Source organism: Cyphomyrmex costatus, unplaced genomic scaffold (assembly GCF_001594065.2).
Source record: "Cyphomyrmex costatus isolate MS0001 unplaced genomic scaffold, Ccosl1.0 scaffold631, whole genome shotgun sequence".
NCBI lineage: Eukaryota > Metazoa > Arthropoda > Insecta > Hymenoptera > Formicidae > Cyphomyrmex > Cyphomyrmex costatus.
The window spans coordinates 30006-42423 of NW_017280191.1; positions in this window are offsets into that span (position 1 = coordinate 30006).

The following is a 12418-nucleotide window of genomic DNA, read 5'->3' on the forward strand; positions in this document are numbered from 1 at the left end:
TATAAAAAAAAGTAATAAGGTCTCTCTCTCTCTCTCTCTCTCTCTCTCTCTCTCTCTAGCAGCGCCAAGTTTTTTGTACTTTTACTTTTTGAAATAAAGTATGTTATATATGTGTCAAGAAAATATATTCCTTTCATAATTGGCGCAATCTAAAAAGATTTCATTTTATTTTGTGAGGCTAACACACTTGGCGCCTTTTTTTCCTTTTTTTTAAAAAGGTAATTTTGTTGAGATCATATTTTCGCTAAATCTATCCAGCGGCGTGGTATATGCTCATTTCAATCCCTTTATTGCCTTTGTTTATTACTAAATCACAGTTTATATTATTGTTCAAAATTCATCATATTCAGCTATATATGTGCAAATTACGATTATTTGTGGCTGATATAGATTTATATTCTCGAGAAACCCAACAAAAGGCGGAAACCTTTTCATAATACGACGACGTATTACGTTACATAGGTACCTACAAGGTATGTGGCATTACACACTGCTGCATCGTACGTCGTTTCTAGCAGTCAAACGTCTGCGTACATTATCGTCACCACGGTATTACAATAATATCAATTTTTATGAAAACACAATGTAGAATCTGAAGCGTTAATATAATATAATACCGATTGTGAGGGTACAGTGTTTAGTGTTACATTACACATATAAATACAGGAAATTGACTAAATTGCAATCAAATATTGCTAAAATTAAATGTTTACGTTCTTTTGTGTAATGAGTAAACGAAATAAATTAAATTGAACATTAAAGTGCAGAAGAAACATCGTTTTTATTAATATATAGTGCACAAAATTAAGAAATACACATATACAGGTGCAATATTTTTTACGTAGTCTAGATGGTCTTACTCATTGGACCTCGTGTTTTATACACTAAAAGAAATTATTGATTGCTGTAGCAAATTAGATGGGAAGATATGGCATAACATTTTTAATTAGCTGCAGCAGCCAATTTTTGGTTGCATTAGCTTATCTACATACTGTTATTATTTATTTATACATTATTTACGTCAATATAGAATTTCGATAGGCTAACGTAACCAAAAATTGGCAATCAATTAGAAATGCAATGGCATATTCAGCCAATCTTTTTTTCAGTGTATGGAAACAGTTTACCCGATCATATATTACTCCGTTTTGAACATCGCGTTGTAAAATCTGCTTTTGAATAAATGTCTCTTTTGTTACATCTACAAGAAATCAACGTATATAAAGCCCTGTATCTATGGTGCTAGAACTCATAGAGTTCAGGGTTTAAAAGAGATGGAGCTTTGAAAATATAGAATCTGTGCGTGCGTGCGTGCGTGAGTGTGTGTGTGTAATGTGCAGAATAACGAGAGACAGTTAGTCGTGCAAGGTGAGTCATATAAGAGAGATCAAATTGCCAAGCAAAAAGGAATCTCGCCAGTCGCTGAAGACAGAATTCTGCACATTACACATACACATACACCGCGCGCACGCACGCACTCACGCACGCACGCAATGGTCATGTTCAGCAGACTCAACTGTTGCGGAGCGAATCCGTGAGCGCTCGTTGCTATTGGTATATTCTTTTAGATCATCCAATAGCAGTGAGCGCTCACAGATCCGCTCCGCAACAGTTGAGTTTGCTGAACGCAACCAGTGTGGTGTTTCGACCAATCAAACTCCGTACAGTTCATATTGGAAAAAAATACAAGCATAATTTGAGCTAATAACAGCGGTATCTTAAATTTGGAATAACTCAGCGAAAAATAATCGTATCGAGGTCGGTAAAAAAAATTTTAAAGATAAAATTCTATACTTTTACGTGTATGGTGTCCCATTAAGCGACGACACTCGATTCACACCATGCACCATCGCAAAGTTGGACCTTGATTATCAATTTTACATGTTCTTACTTTGTCATTCTTCATTTTGAAAATAATGGCCTAGTTACAATTCCCATTCAAATAATTTTAAAGCAAACATTTCGAGCTTTATTTTGCTTTTTTTATATTTTTATCTTCATTATTTACCAAGTTATGATCATTTGAAATTTGATAAATTTTTCTCAAATTTATAGTGTACCTATAGCTTTTTTGGAACTGAGTGTACATCCTATTACGCATAAAAAAAAGTATCACATTATCTTATTTTATTAAGACTCTAACTTGTGTTATACCGCAAAATAAAAATACGTGAGACAACTCATATTTCACTCTCGACTGTCGATTCTCGATTCACCTTATGTAATCAGATTGCCTGCGCGAGCGTGTGAACCAAACAATCCATTTTGAGTCTAGAACTTTATTAGACTTTGCTTTCTTTTAACCATATCGACAAATACAAAAATAAGTTGCGCACTTAAAATCTTATAAATGAAACAGTGACTCGTTAAAATTTCGGGAAAACTCTCGCGTTTAGATATATCGGTTTTTCTTCATTAATAATTTCTCGATACTATATAATATTTCTCGACACCGAGAGAACTCGGGTACTTCTATGTATCAATCACTCGTATGAGAAACGTGTTAGTCGTGCAAGGTGAGTCATACAAGGGAGATCAAATTGCCAAGCAAAAAGGAATCTCTCCTGTTGTCGAAGACAGAATTCTGCAATTATTTTACTTAAGTGTTTCTGTGCGACGAAAATGCGTGGTATTACGGAAAGAACACCTCTAAGAAGATCTGCGGATTCAATCGATTACATCGAGTTCGCCAGCTCTTTGAGGACTCGAAGAACACGACTACGACAGTTCCAATGTTGTGTCTGCGGTATTTTGATGTAAGTGAGGACCATATTCAAAATTAGATTGTAAAAATTAATTAAATAAAAATATATATTTGTAATAAGGCTCAATAAATTTAAAAAATAATTAATACAAAACAGGGCTACGAGCCAACATTAGTTAAAATATAAAGGTCTTAGCAATAAACTGTCATTAATTAAAAATAAATAAATATAAAGTTTAATAAAATATAAAAATATACGTTTCGACCTTCATTAGGTCATTTTCAATGTTAAAATCGCAAGATCGTTAACAATGTACAAACTATTGTATTATAAAATTATAAAAGCAAAATAAATATGTATATAAATATAAAAATTTTTTGATATAGATGTTTAATCTCACTCGCATAATTAAGTTCATAATCATATCGTGCACACCAGCAAGAGTCCAACAAGCAAAGCAATCGTCTAATTATATAGTTTTTGGAATACTCCACATTTCTAAATCAAATCGTAAAATACAGTATTAGTAAAAAAATGAAAATAATGTAAGAGTCAATTATCAATCAGTAAAGAAAGTCAATTCTCAAGGTAATAAATTGAAATGAATGTAATGTAAAATTACAACATATTGTACGTACATCATATCTATTTTGTTAATTTAGTTTCAATTAAATTAAATGGTAATCAATTACCTTGTAAAATTGTATCGAAGTACATTTTAATTAGAACAATGCGAAGAGAGCCCCATTTAAGATGTTGACACTAAACATTTTAAAATCCGAATAACAGAACATCTCAAGTACAAAGGAACTACAATTGGAAATAAGAAGTAAAAATCTGGAAGGAGTAAATATGTAATAAAGTGGGAATAAATAGGAAAGAGGTAAGGAAATTTAAGAAGGAGAGAGAGAGTTAATGATCTGAGAATAAGTTTCTTAGCCCGATCAATGTAGGAGTTTCGACAAAGTTAATTTAAGTACAGAATTTTTTTACGCAGTTAGGTTCCAAAGATGGAATAGAATATAAAACCACAGTTTTATACCAAAATTTGATATAGCGTCTATCCGGAATTTTAGATTTTGCGTTTTTTCCATTTTGCAGGCGTATTTTGCATTTTTCGCTGAAAATGGTAATAACCAAATTTGTAGAGAATTAAATTCTCTATCTTTCTTATTTCAACAATTTTGTTGTAAAATGATTATTTATTGCTAATAATGAGCAAAAAGTGTCAAAAATTAGGACATTGACCCAGTTTTTTCAATTTTTGGACCATTTTTATTAAAAATAAGTGACATATTCAAATGGCAAAGTTGTAGAGGACTAAATTCCCTACTTTTGTAGAAACAAGTTTTTCGTACGATGGATTACGCACGGGAACATGCTGAACATAGAGGCATGGCGGAAAAGCGACTCAACTCATAAACAACAAATAAAAACAACTAAAAAAAAACAAATAACAACAAAAACAACTAATAACGACAGCTAATAACAGCTGACAGCTGTTCACAAGGCCTACCTTTCTTCTATTGTCCCGATCCCAGGTATCTGCGAGTTCCCCCACGCCTGAGTTGACCGTCTTCCCCTATGCTGCTATGTCGAGCATGTTACCGGCCGTGATTCATACGTCGTACGAAAAACTTGTTTCTGCATAAGTTGTAGGGAATTTAGTCCTCTACAACTTTGCCATTTGAATGTGTCACTTATTCTTAATAAAAATGGTCCAAAAATTGAAAAAACTGGGTCAATGTCCTAATTTTTGACACTTTTTGCTCATTATTAGCAATAAATAATCATTTTACAACAAAATTGTTGAAATAAAAAAGATAGAGAATTTAATTCTCTACAAATTTGGTTATTACCATTTTCAGCGAGAAATGCAAAATACGCCTGCAAAATGGGAAAAACGCAAAATCCAAAATTCCGGATAGACGCCATATCAAATTTTGGTATAAAACTGTGGTTTTATATTCTATTCCATCTTTGGAACCTAACTGCGTCAAAAAATTTTGTACTTAAATTAACTTTGAATGATGGTCAAATTTTGTCTAGGATGATAGGGCTATCTGGCAAAGATTCGTTTTGTTTATTAAGACCCTGTTTTTGTCTTTTTATGTGAATCATTTCAGACACCAATCTCTTATTGTAAGAAGATTCAATGTCTAAAATTTGAACATCATTCCATTTAAAATTGTGGCGCAAATTGATACGGTCCGTAATGACAAAGGAAGAACCTGTCCTTTTTCTAATGTCAGACATATGTTCCTTTAATCTGGTACTTAATTTTCTTTTTGTTTGACCAACATAGGTGGCTTCACAATCATCACAGGTAATCTTATAAATCACGTTGTTGTTAGAAAGATGTTTTAATTTATCTTTACCTCTTTTCATAAAACTTTTTAAGGTGTTGGGAATTGAAAAGGCTAATTTACAATGGAACATGCTGGAAATGGGAAGAAAACTTTCTGAAATCGATTTAACATAAGGAATTGTAAAATATTTATCTTTAACATGAATATTATTTGTATTATGTTTATTGTGTATATGATATTTTATTCTTTGTTCTATAGTAGAAAATATAGGAAAGAGGATAGGAATTGTTCAAAAAGATTTGTATAGCTTCTATTAAATTATTTTGTTGGAACCGAGGATGTGATAAAAGTAAAATTTTGTCAATAAAACTGATAATGATGCCTTTTTTATGATTAATAGGATGGTTTGAGTGGAAATTAAAGAACTTACATAAGAATGTATTTTTGTGAAAATTGTCAAAAATAATTCTACAATTGTCAATAATAAGAGTAGTGTCAAGAAAATTCAATCTGTTATCACTACCAATCTCCATGGTAAATTGTAATTTTCGATGTAAAGAATTAAAAGTATTAAGTGTATCATTAACATTGACAGACAGAATTGCAAGAACAATGTCATCAATATATCTTACTGATACTGTATTTTGCGATTTGATTTAGAAATGTGGAGTATTTCAAAAACTACATAATTAGACGATTGCTTTGTTTGTTGGACTCTTGCTGGTGTGACGATATGATTAAGAACTTAATTATGCGAGTGAGATTAAACACCCTCATCAAAAAATTGTTATATTTATATACATATTTTTCGTTTTTTGTTAATATTTTTATACATATTTCTTTCGCTTTTATAATTTTATAATACAATAGTTTGTACATCATTAACGATCTTGCGATTTTTAACATTGAAAATGACCTAATAAAGGTCGAAACGTATGTTTTTCAAATTTTATATATATTTTTAACTGATGACATTATATATTTACTAACACTTTTATATATTAACGAATTTTGGCTCGTAGCCCTGTTTTTTAATTATTTTTTTTAATTAAATAATTTCTGGTAGAAATTTTTTTAAATTCAAAACAATAAATGGTAAAGGACTCTTGCCTTTCAAAAAAAAAAAAAAATGATAAGAACAAGGGCAAATAAGAGTCGGTAATAAATTTTTATACAAATTTAAGTCGAGATATAAAATATTATTAAGTTAAATTAACATATTAACGAACGCCAAAAAGTATAAAAAAATATGTAAAAAATTATATATGTAAAGACATAATTAATTTATACATCTTTCGGTCCCTGGTTTGGATCATTGGGAAAATTTACTTAACAAAACTACAAAAAAATCAATACGTTAAACAAGGGCGAAGTAAGAGTCAAATTACAAATAAAAATCTAAATAACTCTGATAATTTATTTTAATATATTGCGAAGAATATCACGTAATTTTTGACGTTTCGTCCCGACTTCTACTACTAGACTCATCAGTAAGGCATTGTAGTGGAAGCCTACCTTATATGCCTTGGTAAGTTATTAGATCGAGATTCTATGTAAAGAGATATACGCCTGTCTCAGCACTTACGAGAATTTGCAAATATCGATAGACCTCTGATGGTGAGTCAACGCAGTGTTGCCAGTATGGGCGATTTATCGCAAATTGGGCTACTTCAAAGACCGATTTGCGACTGAAATTTGACATTTGCGATTTGCTACTTTTTGGGCTACGGATACTAATAGTAACAGGCGAATTGGACTATCTCCATTTGTTTTGTAAAAAGACGCGGGCGCAATGAGTTCTTTCATCTGATTGGCATATTCCGTTAGATCCTAAAATATGGACTGATTAAATGAAAGAGCTCACTGCTAAAATCCTGCTAAAAAATCTATTTCAGACGGTGCTGCGCTCTCAACATAAGAGAGAAAAAGTACAGAACTTATGTCTATCTCTCTTTCGTCTGTTACTTTTCTCTCTCAAGTTTCTACGCCATCTACCGCAATACATCCTGTACCATATTTGATACACAATTCGCGCGCTATTTATTTCATCGTTTATCTGTGCCAGCGAAACGATTACACGTGATACAAATATTTTGGAATATCTTTTTTATTAGACCTTAGATGACAATTTTCCAGATCCAACAAAATTTTGGATTTTTGTAAGATTTTTTAAAAATGCTAGCGGAGATTTTATTTTTAAAGAACTTGTAACGATGCATCTCCCCATCGTTTCGACACACTGGGTAGCCGGACGCCGCTGCATTGCTGCGCAATGCAATGATGAGGGCGCATAGCGCCCGATAAAAATACAAACATAATTCACAGGTACAAGCGGCAGTAACGGCCGCATAACGCCGAGCACCGCCGAGCGAGACCGAAACAGATCGATCGCCACGGACTCCCACTGCTGGGACTTATTGTTAGTCCCGCGCATCGCGAAGTACGAGTAACGGGAAAACGCGAGCGAATCCGAAGGCCCACGAACGCGGCATTTTCAGTTATATAAAAATGCCGCGTTATAGAGAAACGGGTAATTCCTGTTCCGACCACGATCCCGATCACGAATCCGATCTCCTAGAGCCGACTAACGATACCAGAAAAACCGGGCCGGAGTGTTCTCCAGCTCCGCCAAGCGTTCTCGGTAGGCATCGAAAAAGGCGCCTCATAGCACCGAACGGCAGGAACCGAGGGGCAGAGGGTGCTCTGTCTCTGCCGAGCGCACTCGACCGTTAGCCAGCGCCGATAACATCTTGCATTCGCACTGCGATTGACCAGCATTCGCCCGAGGTGGAGAGTTCTCCACCTCTGCCGAGCGTTCTCGGCCGCTGGTCATCGCCCGCGTCAGAACAAATACGCGACTCGCGTTAAAGTTCGAATAACCGCGCACTACGGATATCAGACTGCCGCGCCGGCAAGTCTAAAAATAGATAATCGACAGCTCATCAGCCGCGTTCGCCGACACCGCGAGAAAAAAGGGAGCATAGCGAGTCCGTCTGTTTTTGCAGCCCGTCATAACATCGTCGCGGGCAACACCTCTTACTCGCTCTCACTCGTTCCCTCGCGCTCTTACCAGCGACTCACGCACTTACGCGCACTCTACTTGCGATACACACCGCGCCGATTGCGCTTCGCGTATCAGCCGACACTCGCACACACACACACACACACATACACGCACACGCACGCTCTGCATTGTAAGATACACACCGCGCCGCTTGCGCTACGCACATACACCAATACACACACACACACACCCGCACACACACACACACACACACTCGCAGATATACACTTCGACCTTCTCGGCGCAAAGCAGTTTCTTTGCTTTGATTCCAATAGAATATAAGCCGTTTCGGCGAAACCAATAAAGCGAAATGTTTTTGTTATCATACACCTGTCTGAGACTTTACTTGCCTTGCATTCTCCCACCGATCGAATCTCTTTCGAATCCTCGGACAAATATTCGGACGAGCTAATATTGTGCAGTTCGAAAGTTAGGTAGTTACAAACTATCAATGATTGCTTTAAAATTATTAAGTCTTCCTTTGAGTAATGCTGTAGTTGAGCGTGTATTTTCAATTATAAACTTAATTAAGACAAAAATAAGAAATCGTATGAAAGTACAGACGCTCGAAGCTCTTTTGTTAATTCGCATTTACTTTTCTAATCATAACATTTGTTGTTGCAGAAATTTTTTAATAATGGAAAAAATGTACGACTTATTTAATTATTCAATATACCATAATAAAGAAGAAAATAAGAGGAGATATCAGTTAATGATTTTGAAGAAATTATAAATTATTTAAATATTGAATAAAAATATATTTTATTTCTAATTTTTTACCAAAAGCAAAGGTGCAATTGCTATGCAATAAATAATTTTAGTTCTTTAGTGTATGTGATACGTTATTGCCCAAATGCTCAATAAAATTTTGTGATATTTAAAATTCGTATTTTTTAAAAAAACAAAACATTAAGTAACGACCGATATGAGCACAAAAAAGTTGAAATTAATAATTAAAGCAATATATACAATCAATACTAAGATCTAATTTAATCTATAAAATAAAATTGTATAATACACACACACACACACACACATTGGTAAAATTTCAAACGTTTCAGCTTCACAGAGCCTTCTTCAGTGTACAACAATATTAATCGCTATTCATAATAGAACAATAATTCGGTATAATTTTTCTATGTAAAACTTGATTTTTCCAACCTTCGTATGATGTTAATCTTCTTTCCAATTCAGAAATCTCATCAGCATCACTCCATGAACTGCTCTATGGGACATTACCCTAAGGTTGGAGTTACATGGAGCGCCGATAGAACGACACTTGTGTCGACAAATGGAAAATACCCTATGATTTTTGTCAATAATTTAATTAAACAATTAAATTAACTCGTGTTGGTAAAAGCGGTCTTTGGTAATAATCTCTTGTTGGTAAAATAACGGCTTAAAAACCTAGAAAATCTGGGAAATCTAGGAAATTTAGATAATTTGGGCTATCAAGAGCCATGAATTAGGCGATTTGGGCTATCACGAACTATGAATTAGGCGACATTATTTTTTTAAATACTGGCAACACTGAGTCGACGTAGTAATATTCTTCGCAATATTTATCTTAAGTAAGAAATAACGTCCCAGGTAGCAAAGTGTCGTCTATTTGACGTCATTAATTAGTCATTTTTATGACGAATCTGATGTTTAAGATGACGTTTGAACATCGTAAAAATGACGTTATTTTTCTCATTGAGTTAAATTAAGGTTATGTATCACACAACATACATATATCTTGAGTAAATAAGTAAATCATAATATTATTTGTATAATTTATCAAGAAATTATTATATAAACATTATAAACAATTATTTCTTACAAATATTATGTATCACGTTATCATGTACCGGCTTGTTGAACTACCTGCAGCTTTGTCGATCGTCTATTTTGAACACGTGGCTGATGTGACAAGTCTTAAATAGTATTATAAAGCCTGTTGCAAACAGGACGCATCTACACCATTAATCATTATACACGTGTAAGAGTTTGCAAGAGACACGCAATATCGCAATAGCCAATTAAACTTATTGATTTGGAAAAATCAGTAGTGCGTTTCAAAAAGTTCAGTTTCATTAGGCCCCCTGACGTCTAAACATCGTAAAAATAACATGGATTCTTACATTTCTTAAGAGTCACACAACGTCATAAACCGACATCGAAAATATGTCGTTATTTTCGTGTTATTAACTGAATAAATATATAACGTTATTAATTAATCATTAATAACGTTACTAATATGTCGACGATTGGCCATTTATTCGACGTCATCAAGTACGACATCTTTAAGACGTCATAAATAAATGACGTCATTAATTGGTCAAAAAAGATGACGTCATTATTACATCTTAAATAGGTCACATGACGTCAATAATTTAAAATGACTAACTATCGACGTCAAAATGGCGACAGCTTGCAACCTGGGGTCCTACTAATATATGTAGTCCCCCCAAATTTCGCGCCGAACAATTGTCGGTCTTACAACGTAACTCTAATAATCTGAAATATCCCCCCTCCCCAAATATTGCGCGCCGAAAGATTTCGGTCTTGCAACGAAACTCTAATAATCTGAAATGTCCCCCCTTCCAAATATTGCGCGCCGGAAAATTTCGGTCTTGAAACGCAACTATAAATGCTAGATCTAGAAAACTGTGAATTTTACTTGTTGAAAAGACATACAATGTATTATCCGCATTATTACCGGAAGTTGGGACGAAACGCCAAAAATTACGTGATATTCTTCGCAATATATTAAAATAAATTGTCACAGTTATTTAGATTTTTAATTGTAATTTGACTCTTATTTCGCCCGTGTTTAACCTTATTGATTATTATTATATAAAAGAGTCCTTGAAATTTTCAATTTATTTGTTTTAAAAAAAGACTTAAAATTTATTTTAGGGAAAACTTAAGAGAAAACTTAAAAAATATTTTAAGTAAATTTGGACACTTTAAAGATTTATTTAAAGTAATCTTTGAACTTACTTTTAGAGAGAGAGAGAGAGAGAGAGAGATTAAATGTTGTAACGTAACCTAAGAATTGTGAAAAGTAAATGTCAACAATTTTAATAAATTATACAAGTTTCTCAAGATAATTGAAAATTATAGGTGCTTTCGAATTGATGACACAAGTCGACACAAGTATCGTTCTATCTTTCTTGACATTTAGAGATTGACAAAGATAGAACGACACTTGTGTCAATTTGTGTCATCAATTGGAAAGCACCCTATAATATATTTTATACTTTTTATCATCAAAAAATAAAGGAAATTTTAAAATAAGTTAATTTTAATTTGTCCACATTTACTTTTCACAATTCTTATAGGTTACCTTTAAACTTCTTTAAGTCTTATAAAATAATAATACATTTAAAATAATAATACATGCTACAATATGATTTTTATTTCTTATCGATATGAGCTGCTAGTTTTATTAATTGTTGCAGAGCTACTTGCTGCTCTGGATTAGCTTTTTGTTGCAGAGATGCAGCTATTTGTAACAAAAAAGAAGTATTATCTGTTTCTTGACTACTGGTGCTGATTATTGTATTATTCGACGACAATAATGATTGTTGTTCATGCTGTTTAATTTCTTGATTTGCATTTTGTTGTGTTACTGTCTGCGGGACTACTTATCTTTGCTGACCTGTGTGTGTGTGTGTGTGTGTGTGTGTGTGTGTGTGTGTGCGTGTGCGTGTGCGTGTGCGTGTGTGTGTTATGTCTAATTGTGTTGAATTTGAATTCAAGACTCACCCACTAGTTATCTGCTGTTGATTAGCTTCAACTTGATGCTGCTGTGGAGCAAATTTTTCAGCAAGATACTCATTAATTATCCTTTTCTCTTAAAATGTTTTGGAAAAGTTGTTTATTGCCAACGGATTTACATACTTCATCTTTGATATCATCAAAAGATTTTAAAAAATACTTGGCAATGTATTTTGAAAGTCAGAAAGAAAAGTAGAATATCAATATTTAGTTTAGCCAATAACACATGTAAAATGTGTATAATATAAATTAAATGTACATAGAATATAGAATTGCTTCGTATTATAAAAAGGCTTATGTATAGGAAAACTTAGTTTACGTTAATATAGTTATCCACTTGACCAATTAAAATCAAACAGTAACGCAATCACAGCAGTGCTTTTGCCTTATTGTTTAATTTCAATTGATACTTATTGATTTTTTCATATAAATGTACATAGATAAATTATTGATCAAATTATTGTCCAATATTATTGGTTAGTAGAGGTTACGGGCGGGTTCTGAGCCAGGGGGCTCCGAGGGGAGTGCGGGGCGCGGGGGAAAGTACAAGGCGCGGGGAGGGGGTAGACGTCACG